Raw genomic sequence first — 13,126 nt, 5'->3', positions numbered from 1 at the left:
GTCTTCCAATAATGCAAGATAAGCCATTGCACTGAGACAAATATATTTTACATCTGTCTTTTATAGAGTTTGACACCAATTAAGCATCGTGTTTAAAACTAGACAAATTATAAATTGAGTGTTTTAAAGGAAACACTGTACAAATGTGGATTGCTTAATGCTTACTGTGACACTCTTAAATGCTTTTTATGTGTAGTGTCGCTATTCTACCACTAGATTATCTGCGTAAGCATGCTCAGAGGTGTGCTTATATTTACACACATTTCTACGTATAACTACAACTTGGTGAATCCCACACTTTGCGTGAAATTGTTCTTACACACTCACTACGCACAAATCTGTCCTTACGCACCATTGATAAACGAGGGCCCAGGTGTAAATGCCCTCCGAAACGCATTCGAGACGGATTTTAATTCGATCGCTCAAACCACTTCAGGAGGTGGTCTGGTCCGCATTCCAGACGAAACTGGACAAGTGTAAATGCATCTGGTTGTTGAAACCACATATGTAATGTGTTCCCAAAAATGCTAAAAAATAAACGTGTGAGAGCGTGTTATATAGGCTATATGTCATGTTATAGTCAGATATGACGACACTACTGCGACACGCATCACCTCAGATGAGCAGCTGAGCGTCTCATCAAGCCAACGCGCCGAAAATGATCACAAATCAAAATGAAAGTAAGTCGCAGACGCTTAACACACATCTTCATTAAAAGTAAAGAAACGAAATGATCTTACCAGTTCTGTTAACGCTCTATCTTATTGCTGTCTTTGATTTTGAAATTAGCTGATGATCAATAAAATGCAGCAATATCTGTTGCTTTCGGTGACGTGCACTCCATTACATCTGCAGCAGGAATTGAAGATCGGATTAATATCCGTTTTGCAAAAACACATTTATGTGACCAGGTGAAAATGGAATCGTTTTGATAAATCGGATAGCTATCCGATCTGAGAAAACACATGAAGTGGCCAGGTGTAAACAGCCCCTTATAGTCCTCATAACTAGAGCTAAATCACCATCCAGTCAGGTGTTAAAGGAGAACTCCGGCGCAAAATGAACCTTTGGTCTAATAAAACATTGGTACCTAGTCAACCGTTCTCTGAGATTTGTTTTCATGATAATCGAATGTAAAGAGTTTTATCTCTAAAAACTGTTTAGCGTATAACGCTAGTAATGGGGGCATATAATAAGTAAAAAGAAATCGCTAGTTTATACCACTAACAAGGCTCAAAATAGCCCCACACGAACACAGTAACATAATGAGGGTCCCTACATGCAAAATGAAGCATTGAGAACTTTGTAAGTGTACAGACCGTTTAATAAGAAGATAAAGATAAAGACAGTCCACTTCGTGTATACAGAGAGGAGCCATCTTTGGAAAACAGTCTTGACTAGTCAAACCACGAACGCCATTCATACAGTTCAGCTCACTTAGCACATCGTTCGTGGTTTGATTAGTTGAGACTGTTTTCCAAAGAAACATTTTTTTTTCCCAAAGAAACAGTTTTTAGAGATAAAACTCTTTACATTCGATTATCATGAAAACAAATCTCAGAGAACGGTTGACTAGGTACCAATGTTTTATTAGACCAAAGGTTCATTTTGCGCCGGAGTTCTCCTTTAATAGGCAGAGCGAATACGTACTGCTACACTTTTATTATAGTAGTCCTCAGATTATACATCTATGTATACATGTATGTATAAACATGTATGTACATGTACAGATCTATAACATAATTATGGAATTAATGTTTACATTTCATTCTATTATTTTTCAGATGATGCATCACTACTACACCAATATAATGGCCTATCAGTGAACAAGTGACTGGTGGAAGAACACTGCTCAAAGATTCACAGATGAGTTTCCCGAGAAACATTCACATACATTTGTACAACTCTGAAGCCTGCACTACAGCGACAAGATACAACATCGATTATGCATTCCTCTGGAGAAACGGGTAGCCATTGCATTGTATAAACTAGCATCAACAACGGAGTACAGGACGGTAGCCAAACTGTTTGCTGTCAGTCGGACTTCTGTTTGCTGCTGTGTGCATGACTTTTGTAAGGCTGTGATTGCAATACTTCGGCCCAAGTTCATCAAAACACCTGAGATGGAAGATTATTTTGAAGAGAGGTTGGGAATTTCACAGTGCGTGGGTGCTATAGACGGTTCACACATCCCTATATTAAGACCACAATACCAATCAGATTTCCACAACAGAAAAGGTTGGCACTCCATAATTTTACAAGCAGCTGTGGATGGCAAAGGGATGTTCTGGGACCTGAATGTTGGACAGCCAGGAAGAGAACACAACGCTAGTGTCCTCAGAAAGTCACGCCTATGGGCTTGGGCCACAAGTAATGCTTTTTCTGGAAGAGTAAAAAACATGTGGATCTGATGTTGGCTACTTCATTCTTGGTGATTCTGCTTAACCATTGCAGAAATAGTTGCTAAAACCATATCTGATTCTGGCAGGCTTACAGAGGGCCAAGAACTACAACATGCGAACAAGTCGAGCCTGTTGTGTGGTTGAACATGCATTTGGGAGGTTGAAAGGTGGAAGTGTTTCAGTAAGCGAAATGACTGCAATGTAAATGTTGTTGTTGATATGGCCGAGACATGCTGTGAATTGTACATGGACAGATTTGTGCCAGAGTGGTGTGATCGTGATAAAGATGCTGAACGTCCACCTTGCAATGTTGGTGATGAGCGTTCAGATGTAAGAAGTGCTCTGCAACAGTTGTTCATGCAGCAGCAACAATTGTAAGTTGTTGTTATATTTTGTTTGTTACAAATAAAATACTTGAAATTAAGATTTGGCGTAACCCTGTTTTGTGACTTGAATACAATTATTTATCCTAAATGGTGCATGGTTACATCAAACAATATCAGATCAATAAGCAATATGCCATTTTTACAATAACACAATTAAACACTCTTCTCATTATATTTAAAAAAAAAATCAAAAATACTCAGCTCTACTGGTATGTTTTTTGTAATTGCAGTTATAAGTATTTGTCTGTTAAAATGTTTTTAGATATGGTCACTTAAAGGTACTTTTAAATGTGAAGCTGCTTATACATACGATATTTCTGAAATTTGAAAAGGACATTATTTGCATCTCACCAACTTCTAATAGGTGGATATTACAGAATACAAAAGGTGCCCATCATACAGTCGTTTAAATAATGTGCCCATAAGTATGCATAGTAGTTGTCACAGTTATGTTAATCTGTCCTGTTGTTTTGTTCAGTCACATGTCTTCCTTGTTCAGTTTTCCCGCTCCTCGTTTGTCTTCAGTTGTCTCACCTGTGTTAGTTAATTATCATCATCTGTGTCACCTGTCTTCAGCTCGTTATGTTCATCAGTGTGTGTATATAGTCCCCTTCAGTTCAGTCAGTCCTTGTCAGGCTATGTTTACACGGAAACGATCTGAAGAGAAAACGCAAAAGTGGCATTGTGTTATCACTTTTTATTCTGCATTTAGACTAGCGTTATGGGTGGGAAATCCGCGTGCATATGGTGACGCAAAAGTGTGTGAAATTCAATGTAGTATGCACTCCAGGTGGCAGTGTGAAGGACTGCCACACAACAACACCAAGTCCGCACGCCTGCAAACAACCAGATCTGTGCCTTCACTGTCTAGAAGACTTTTGCGTTTTACCCTTTAGATGGTAACACGACGGTGGAGCGTTTTAAGATTTCCACTCTGGAGGGTGGTTTCACTTTTTTTTTGCGTTTTTAAGCCCCAAAAACGCTGTCGCCGTGTAAACGAAAGGCCCATCTGATAAAATATTTTTACATTTTCACCCGCGAGCTTTCTCGTGTAAACAGGGCCTTAGTCATAGTTAGCCTTGTTCACGCTGCATCTGTAATCGCGCGTGTGTAATCTTGCCCGTCTGAACCTGCCTGTACTTTATATTAGTCAATCGTTGGAATTGGAGCTTGACTCTGCGTGTTCTTCTACCTGCACCACACCCGTGACAGTAGTCTATGTCAATAACTGCCTTAATACCTTATTTGAGTCACAGTCTTTTTAAATCTTTTTTAAGCATTTATTAATCTTAGTTCAAATGACAAACATTACTAATTATTTAAGTCAAACTTTTTTTTGCTAACATATATGCAGTGTGAACTAACAATGAATTACTAATAATGTATTTATTAAGTAACATAAATTTGACATATATGCCTTATGTGTATAATATATTAGTAAAATAATGTATATTTTGCTTTTGATAATGTGCCCCTTAATAAGCATGATTTTCATTTGCCTCAGTTATAATAGCACAGCTATTACTTTATGTATATATATATTAAGTTCACAGAGTGCAAAAATACAAAGGTGCTTATAAAATGCATACAAACGAAACAAACAGGTGCTTTTGAGAAGTACTATTTACAAATGTGCATACAAATGAAACGGGTGATTTTAAGAGGTACTATTGACACAAAAAAACTTTTAAGGCATTAAGGCAAACAGAAAGATAGATGATTTGTCCATCTACTTACTCTGGAGAAGGGCTGCGGTCAATTTACTGAAGACTGACGCAAAAGACTCTGATTCTTTCTGTCTTTGTGACATCTCCTCCCGTCTGAATTGTGCATCATAGTCCAATTCCTCTGGTCTCATCATCATTTCTTTTTTAAATTTCTTCTCTTCTCAGCTCCCGCTCTTCTTCCATCTGTTGCTGTGTTATGTCCCGCATACACTGCAAAAACTCCCTTGATGCCAAATTTGCAGCTTTGCGTTTGCGACTCTCTGTAAAAGCAGACACAAAAATAAGCATGACATTTGGGATGTATTGTGAATTCAGGTATAGATTGTGAGATTAGTCTCTAAGTACACATACAGTATCCCAAACTGTAAGTTTGTTAGGCTACATATATTTAGCAGGTACATTAAACGCAAAAATACCTGGTCTAGTCCTTTGTGGAATGTGATGTGATCGTCCTCTTATTACAGTTACATCTTCAGGACCATCATGTCTCTCTGTAATAAACATATATTTAGACAATTACATACTGACAAGAAACTAACAAAATACTTAATACTTCTGTGCTGTATTTTGTATATTTTTGCATACCGGGTGTCGACGTTAGCAGTGGAAGTGTAGTAGATGGTCCCTGCTCCACTTCTGACTCAAAGAAAGCACTCTGGAATGACGATTCTAGCACACAAAACATAAACACGCATGTCGGCCACTTATGCAATATTTAAATTTGTTAAAGTTTTTTAAAGTTAGGAAGATAGCATGCATATTAAGTCACCATCTGTGGCTGCCATAGTGTCCCGACTTGTCTCTCCACTAACAGAAGGATGGTGACCCAGCACACCGTCCATCAAGTCGAACCATGGAAAGTTCCTTCTCTGGGCTCCGCTTTGTCCATTGTGCGTTTTAATCGCCTTGTACTGGCCCCGCAACTTTTTTATTTTTCCCCGAACTTGAAGCGTTGTTCACTGGATGCTTAGCAAGTTCAGCAACAATGTATTTTATAACGTCCTCGTTTCTGCACACACCGTCAAACTGACGTTGTACCTTTTGATAATCTTCCTTCAGAGGAGCTTTGGTATCTTCGACAGACCAGTACAGGCGATTCTCCATTTTGAGCTTGATTATTTTGCGTGATATAAAAAAGTGAAATGTGCATCTTGCCGCAGACCTTACCTAACACCGATAAACTCTGCCTTTCACCTTGACCACGCCTCTAGCCCGAGCTGGTGGACCAAGGTATTCGACGGGCCAGAAAATCCTGCCCGTTGGCCCCGAGTAAGCCTTGATCAAGCACCGGAAGTGACCCTGGCACGCACTAGCACGCCCGGCTCTGGCCCGACAGTGGAAACGGGGCTATTGAGCATGTTTGGGATGCTCTGGATCGGCGTATACGAGAGCGTGTTCCAGGTCCTGCCAATATCTAGCAATCTATCCCAGACCCCCTCAATACAGTAAAACTGCACATTTTAGAGTGGCCTTTTATTGTGGCCAGCCTAAGGCACACCTGTGCAATAATCCTGCTGTCTAATAAGCATCTTGATATGCCACACCTGTGAGGTGGATTATCTCGGTAAAGGAGAAGTGCTCACTAACACAAATTTAGACAGATTTGTGAACAATATTTCAGAGAAATAGGACTTGTACATAGAAAAATTCTTAGATCATTGAGTTCAGCTCATGAAAAATTGGGGCAAAAACAAAAGTGTTGCGTTTATAATTTTGTTCAGTGTATGTCACCAACTGTCAAGTATTAGGCCTACATTTCAGTGAAAATGAAAAGCAGGTAATATGCAGCTTGTTTTGTGTTTTGAAACCTTTTGTGCAGGATAGTGTAGAACATGGATTCACACAATGTCACATCACGCACTTAAAGCGTTTCTGTGAACGGAGAAAACAGAATTAAACTAATAATATAAAAACTAATATATATGCAAAATACATTAACAAAACGAAAGGAAAAATTTAGCTGAGTTTCGTTTTATTGTGATAGGCTCCAAAGTTCACGGAAAGGAAACCAAGATGGCAGAAAATGGCATCCTGCTTGTTTTCTGTATTTTACATAAGCTTTACAGTTTTGAATCATGTCTTGCTTCTTTCCGTATGACCATAAATTACGGAGTAACGGGTTCCTCAGCAGGAAAGAATTCCAGGGATCGCGCCAGTGCCTCACGTGCACACACAACATATTCTAGCATTGCTAACTTGACATCGCAGCCTGTTCATTATTAAAATGAAATACAGTCAACCAAACATAGAAATTTACATTACACTGCTGAATTTAAATAGTCCATAGTACAATCTGTGCCGTGCAGCGCGACCACCAATACTGTGCTGTTATATGTCAAGGATGATGTTTTACGTCGATAATTCGAGTGAAGTACAAAGCCTAGTTTCCATAATGCATAATAGTTTAGCATCCAAATACGTTGCAAATATGGAAACATTTGGATTCGTGCCGAATGAGAGAGTTAGGCTTCAGTTTCACTTCATATTAATTCGCTGTGTTTTTTTTTTTTTTTTTTACAGTACAATACTTTTTTCTCTTTTTTTTACATACAAGGTAAGAAATCAGTGACACACATATACAATACAGAAGAGAGAAAAAGCACAAAAACAAAGAAATACAAAACAGCCCAACACAGTGGTGTGTGTAGGCACATGAGATCCTTTCTGTGACGTAAGTATAGATTAGGGCTGAGCGATTTTATCGATTCTGCGATATAAATCGATATTTTTTCTCCCAAGAAAGTATCGATTTTTAGGCCGCGAGTATCGATACATAAGTCCCATTCAAATCCCCCGTGTTAAACCCGTTCGCGTTGCATGAAGAGTGATTTGGTCAGCCAGCCGCTAGTGGCCAGCTGCGCGCGTGCATCGATATTGACGAAAATCCAGCTGTATTCAAACAACAACTTAGCTCTCCTTGTTGGCTAGGCTCCTTGCATGCTGGCTAGTAGCTTTTTTTAAAGCTGGGTCTCCGAAATTGACAGCGCTGTGTTGGACAGATTTGTGCAGCGGTGTTCCGTGAGTGAGAAAGTGCGCGAGGTACGGATGAGTGTGTGTGTGTGTGTGTGAGAGAGAGAGAGAGAGAGAGAGAGAGAGAGAGAGAGCGCGAGAGCGAGGTAGTGCTGCGTGAATACGCTGCGGCGCTCTGCAATCAAATACGATTTTAAATAGGCTTAGTAAAAAAAAAAAAAATGTAAAAAAAATCGTATTCGGTGGTGGAAAACGCCGGCTTTAGGCGCATGGTGAACGCGATGGAGCCCCGCTATCCTATTCCAACCCGCGAACACCTCATCAAGGTTTGCATTCCCAGGCTGTACACTCAGGCAAGAGCACACGTCAAAGCCTCCCTGGCCAGCGCGGAGAGAGTTTCCCTGACGTGCGACGGCTTGACCTCGCGCACAACTGAAGCACGTCACATGTTCAGTGTCAAGCTAAAAAAGCTGTCAAAGAAAAGGCAGTGCAAAGAAACTGTTCACAACAGGCCACTTGCTGCACCTTTTAACTCTCCATTGAAAAGTAAATAAAGTGCAGTATTGCAATTAACAAAGGCTTATAAGCTACAGTTTGCACTGTTGTCTTTCAATAAATAGAACTAATTTTCTCTACACATATTTGATTCATTTTGTCCAGCATTTGCAAGCTGTACTCTCTGCCCAGTCAGAGACATATATTGTGTAAATGATGTTTTCAGTTTTCAGTTCAATTAATTCAATCCAAGTAAATGGAAGACTCACAAGATGTCACCAAAATCACTCTGTCCCCTTTAAATCTTTCAGAAAATGATGTAAGTGTATCGAATTATATCGAATCGTATCGTTGGCTGAATATCGTGATATATATCGTATCGTCAGCCGAATATCGTGTATCGTATCGTATCGTGAGATTAGTGTATCGCTACAGCCCTAGTATAGATAGGGGCAATCCGGTAGTATCAGTATAGTTCTAGTGAAGGTAATAATCACCCCAAAAATCACAACAACAACAATAATATATTAACATTAGTATTAGTGGTGGTAGTATCAATGACAATATTCACAATGACAACACTCATGACAACAACAGTAGCATTAGCTAATACTCTAGCTCTAGCAATCCACAACAACAGCGACAATAGTACCAATAACAATACATTTAGCTCAGTCAATAATGTCACCATACATTTGCTCTAAACTCTATGTCAGGGGGCAGATCCACAACTGCCAGTGAGCACAACCAACAAACCCCAACAGGGCATGTCAGTTGCACCCAATATTCGCTGTGGTTTGACGTTTATGTAGCAACTATGAGAATGAACCAAACACAATTGAAGCTTTCATACATAATCACACGAAAGAGGCTTCACATTCCAGATTCAAGTCACCACACCCAGAGAGTCTGCAACCAAAAAGGACTTTTTGTTGTTTAACTAAAGGAAGAACGTTGTCAATGTCTTATAATTTGGCAAGACAGATCTGTTCAGAAATGGTGAAACAAGAGGCCCTAACAAGAGGTCACCTGACCCCTGCGACTAACAGACTACGCCTTTCTTAAGGACCAAGGTCCCATGACATGAGGACAAAACAGACTTCAGCAAGAATGACCTCAGACTAGAATGGCTTAAACCCCACAAACTTTACACGCTAAAACACATCAAAATCCATAAAACTCATCCCAGAACAATTCTCGATGGACTTATAATCAAACCTTATGCAACTACATACTTCTGTTGTTTCTACAATATATGTGTGGGTCTAATATGCTTAGATGCCATAACAATTCATAATTGTTATAAATATTAGAGGTGTGAATGAAAGTGTGTCGTGCTTCCTGTCAGTAGGATTGTATGTTTTTAATTCAAAAGATGGCTCGATTGAAATCTGTGTAAAATGTTTTGTATTTTTATAATAGTAATAATGTCTAAACTGTGGCCTCTTGTTCTCTCCGCTAGTGCTGGAGAACAAGGAGATCACAGATAACCCATGGTTTACGATAAGAAGAAGATAGGGCCACCTCCTAGTTGGCCAGAACCCATCCGGGAGGTTGGACAAACTTTGAGTTTAAAATCTTAGACCCGAACACAGAATCGCTCTCTCTTGCTCTTGTGCTCTCTCTGGCTCTCTGGGGCTCTTGCCCTCTGCTCTCTGGTGCTCTTGCTCTCTCTCTCCATCGCTCTCTCCCTCGGAAAAGGTCTCGGCAGAACAAGTCGGGTGGAGCAGACGTTGGTTATAGTAACCATGTAGACGCAGAGACAAATCACCCAAATCAAGATCAAGTCAAGTCACCTTTGTTTATATAGCGCTTTTTACAATACAGATTGTATCAAAGCGCTTCACAGTGATAACATGAAAACAATATAACAAAGTTTGTTTCTAAAAGAAAATTGCGTCAACGTCCACCTTAAGTAAGGCAGATCAATAATATTATTGAATATTATCAGATCAGGGTTAAAACAGATTTATTCAAGCCATCTAACTCGTCTCACCTTCCTTTCTTTTCCTTTGTTTTCTTTTCCGTTAAAAGTCTCGGTTCTAAGTTAAGTTTCGTTTAAACGTTTCGACTGCAACGCGCTTCCAACTTCAAAGACTTTCATCCATCCGCCAACACACCACGTGATTGGCTGCCCAAGATCTAGCAGGCACGAGGAGACCGCCAGCCAAGCAACGGACCCGGGGAACCCCTTTACACCAACAAAAGGGAATCCCCAAAGCAAACGAAGACAAGCAAGTAGCCTTCAGACTCTTAACTGAACTGGTGTTTTAATATAAAATTGAATAACCTGCCTAAGAAATGATAGAAGGGTTAAATCGATGATTGATGGTTCGTTCGGGTCATGTCTTTTAAATGCATATAGAAACTTGGGATCTCACCATCTAACTCCTAAAACCCATTCTTCCTCACTCTCTTTCTTTCTGCAACTCGTATGAATGTTTGTGTGTGTGTTAGTTTTATTACTATTACTATTATTACTATTAGTTTTATGTGTTAGTAGGGTTGCCAACTGTCCCGATTTAGCCGGGACGTCCCGATTTTTGGGCCTAATTTTTTTGTCCCGATGGGGACCTCTCTTGTCCCGATTATTGAGTGCTGCGCTGATCTGACTGATACAACAGCAGCACGACACGTAAATTAGTTCAAATCTCCTAGAATCTATAGCTGCGCATGCGAGACAGAACATAGCCTACTGTATGTGCGTCAGCGCCAAACTGTGTAGCGCGGAGAGAGACGGAGAGAGCGAGAGAGAGAGAGGGAGAGAGCGAGAGACCTTGCCTGGGAGATCTTTTAAAACAAGAAAATTATGTTGATGTAAAAGAATCAGGGCCAACTTCTTTGGCATTTTGTTGTTTGATTTAATCACACCGACACGCAGGGCCGTACGGGGATTTTTCTGAATAAAAGTTAGAAAAAATTATCTTGCTAGGGGGGTTTGGAGGCATGCCCCCCCAAGAAAATTTTGGTTTTCCTTATCTCGACATGTCCATTTTAAGGTGTTTTGAAGGCCAAAAAAATGGACAACAGTAGCTTTAAAAGCATGTCAGTGCTCAGTAGCATGAAGTAGGCCTAATTTATCTGATAACAGATTCTTTAACATGAGATTCAGTTTAAATGTCGCAATGAGTGATCCACACTATAAAATGGACATGCAGAATGTTTATGCATATTGTTGACAATACACAATCACATATTCGAAACGGGAATGTCCTTAAATAAGAAATGATTCAAGGATTATTTTGTAGATGTTACATTTCAAACAAACGCCAATGCATTCATTCTGTGCCCATATGAGCAATTAGTGTGAGCATCAAAGATCAGTTTCAGCTACTTTTTCTTTCCTAAATTAATCAATATTTTTGGACTAGCTAATCTGTTCATTTAATTAATGGTTCAATTGCTCACTCATAAAGACAGTCACTTGTCGCCGCCTTCTGGCTTAATGATGCAAGTTAATTGCGCAAACACGAACAAGCGGAGTGATACAAACAGTGAAAAGTCGAACACATTCGAGGTAACGTTATACAAATATATTACAATAATAATGGCAATATATTTAATAGGGTGCTTGTGTTGTTAAATTGAGCTTATAGTATCCACTGTCTTTGATCAAACTGATTATTTCTGTCGATCATTTAAAACTTCTATCGACAAACAGCTGTTTAGATTAGCTAATGTATCTTATCTCGCACTGTATGCCCGTTAACTGAAGCCTGAAGCGTCGAGTTGGGATTCGCGCTCGGCTTGCGCTTCTGTGAACATAAATCCCACTTGTTTTGATTGGACTCAAAAATTTTGACATTGACGAGCGTTGTTGTGGACCCGAGGAGGCGGAGCTGCGCTCCGGTGCGCTCCGCCCCAATTTAACCTATGGTTATATTTATACGGGCGTATAAACGCTACATTTATATAGCCTGAATACTGTTAACTTTTGAGGATTTGTTGTGGAGTGAGCGGAACTAAAATAGCCTGGTTTTATAGTGTTTGTAAACATTTTGCTTTATTTACCGGTATTTTACATTATTGCTAAACGCAAAAAAATTATCTCGAAAAAAAAACGCAATTTATATATTATATATATATATATAAAATATATATATATATATTGAAAAAATACTTTAATTTCTATCTTAAAACCCTTGACAGGTTTTCATTTCGTTGAATACATTTGGACAAAATCCTGTTATAAAACATGTTGTTGTATTGCAATGACTAGACGGCAAATACAAGACTCGCTTTTTTTTTGAGTAAATAAAACGGCAAAAAAAAGTTATTAACCGGTATTTTTTCTAATCAAACCGGTTTCGGAACGGTAATAATACAGAAGGAACGCATGAACAGAAACGTTACAATACTGATTCTTCTCGGAGTGAACCGATTTATTTATTTATTTTCGTTTTTAAGCCCTGGCTAAAACCTTTATTCAAACTGTGAATAAATTATATACTGAACATGAGTAAAGAGCACTTCCTTTATAATCACTGAAGCTGTCAATCACTTCAGTTGCAGTGCGATTGGCTACATGCTCAACGCTGCAAATTGTGCTGTAATTCCTTTAACAGCCTTCAGACTACAGAGCATGAACAAATAAAAACTGGACCGTTTGAAAGCAGCTCCCTATCAGTGGGTCCCGAATTTAGTCCGGGTTATTGATCCAACAGTCATAGTTCATAATTCATAATACCATGACTATTGATTCCCTACCTGCACCTTAAATTACAACTCAAATATTATTCCACCCGTTACATCATATTAGCGGTTCACCCATCAGGTACCTGTGGGTACCCGTCTGCGTGCAGGACTCTGATTTACCCCCACCCCACACAACTGTAGAGGGCACTTGTGCAACCTAAGCAATGATGTACATCCGAGTGAACGAGACGGAGGGAAGTTAGCGAGGGACGTGCATACAAAATTTGACTTAAACGCACCCCTGGCTTACGCAGATCTTCACTTATTTTTGGATCTGAAGAGGAGCACCAAGTGTTCTGAGGTTGTCAATCATAATTTTAAAGTGGACATTTATTTATGTTATGCCCGGTTCAGACTACACGATTTTAGCAGGATTTTGCCATGATTCGTTTGACTTAAGGTGTAGGGGGGATTTGTAAACGACAATGGGCTTCGGTTTTATCTTGTATAG

General features: G+C 39.5%; 1 long non-coding RNA gene across 1 annotated transcript; it reads right to left on the bottom strand.

The window, feature by feature from the left end:
- Positions 1–4,521: 4,521 nt before the first annotated feature.
- Positions 4,522–5,130, bottom strand: LOC130101243 (uncharacterized). The gene is made up of 3 exons (XR_008808961.1): positions 5,101–5,130; positions 4,932–5,006; positions 4,522–4,775 (listed from the first exon to the last, which is right to left on the bottom strand). It is a non-coding gene; the product is annotated as an uncharacterized LOC130101243 (long non-coding RNA).
- Positions 5,131–13,126: the final 7,996 nt, after the last annotated feature.

This window comes from Rhinichthys klamathensis, unplaced genomic scaffold (assembly GCF_029890125.1).
Source record: "Rhinichthys klamathensis goyatoka isolate OS25496 unplaced genomic scaffold, OSU_Roscu_1.1 h1tg000011l_1, whole genome shotgun sequence".
In the NCBI taxonomy this organism is placed as follows: Eukaryota; Metazoa; Chordata; class Actinopteri; order Cypriniformes; family Leuciscidae; genus Rhinichthys; species Rhinichthys klamathensis.
This window is presented reverse-complemented; position numbering and strand designations above follow the sequence as displayed.